Source organism: Saimiri boliviensis, chromosome 12 (genome assembly GCF_048565385.1).
Source record: "Saimiri boliviensis isolate mSaiBol1 chromosome 12, mSaiBol1.pri, whole genome shotgun sequence".
Taxonomy (NCBI): Eukaryota; Metazoa; Chordata; class Mammalia; order Primates; family Cebidae; genus Saimiri; species Saimiri boliviensis.
In genome coordinates this window covers 31,964,009-31,964,871 of record NC_133460.1, presented here as the reverse complement: position 1 = coordinate 31,964,871, position 863 = coordinate 31,964,009, and the positions used below count along the sequence as shown (strand labels likewise).

General features: G+C 67.8%; 1 non-coding gene across 1 annotated transcript; it reads left to right on the top strand.

Annotated features, from left to right (window-relative positions):
* The first annotated feature begins 428 nt into the window (after positions 1–428).
* Positions 429–500, top strand: TRNAT-CGU (transfer RNA threonine (anticodon CGU)). Its single transcript has one exon. It is a non-coding gene; the product is annotated as a tRNA-Thr (tRNA).
* The last annotated feature ends 363 nt before the right edge of the window (positions 501–863 follow it).

Genomic DNA, 863 nt, shown 5'->3' with positions numbered 1-863 from the left:
GGGCTGATAAGGAAAACTGCCACCACTCCTCGCTTCCTGAGTGCCCCACTCTATAGAGGGGAAACTGAGGCTCCGATTCGAGCCGCCCCAGAGCGCTGCAACGCTGGAGGAGCTGGGATTCGAACCCAGGCTCGGAGACGCCGGCCGGTGTCCCGCCTATGGCCCACTCGCGCCTCCGGGCGAGCCCGCAGGACCCCCGGGACACTGCTCCAGCCGCGCCCCGGCACCAGGGGTCCCCGAGCCCGCTGCAGGCGACTGAGGGCCCCACGGGCCCCTCTCCCGAGCCGCCGAGCTCGCCGGCGCGCGCCCGCTGAAGCCCCGCCCCTCCGGCCGCCACGGGGAAGGGGACCGTGCGCGCTCGTGCCCGCGGGGCGAGCGCACGGGAGCCGCGCCAGCATAGAGGTTCGCGAGGCCGCCATCGCAACGCAGGCGCGGTGGCCAAGTGGTAAGGCGTCGGTCTCGTAAACCGAAGATCACGGGTTCGAACCCCGTCCGTGCCTGCCACCAGACTTCCCCTGTAGGGCGGAGACTTTTTAGGAGTGGTCGACTCCTGCCGAACTCAGCGAGTGGATCCTCCTGGACTGCAGACCCGGCCAACTGTTTTCCTTCAAGGGTTTGGGTTCAAGCTCCCATCCTTGCCTCGCAGAAGGTGGAAGTCTGGGTGGTCCAGCCTCGGGGAGCCTGGCTCGGTGGATAGGCTCCCTACACACAGCACCCCCTGCTATCCCGGGGGCGCTTCACACCCTGGGAGAAAGTGGAGGGCTCCGAGAGTGGGCGGGGTTCGCAAACTCGAAGGATCGCCTGCAAATCATGGCCCCAGGGAACCCCCAACACGCTTCGGGCAAGGAGACCTTCAGTTGCTG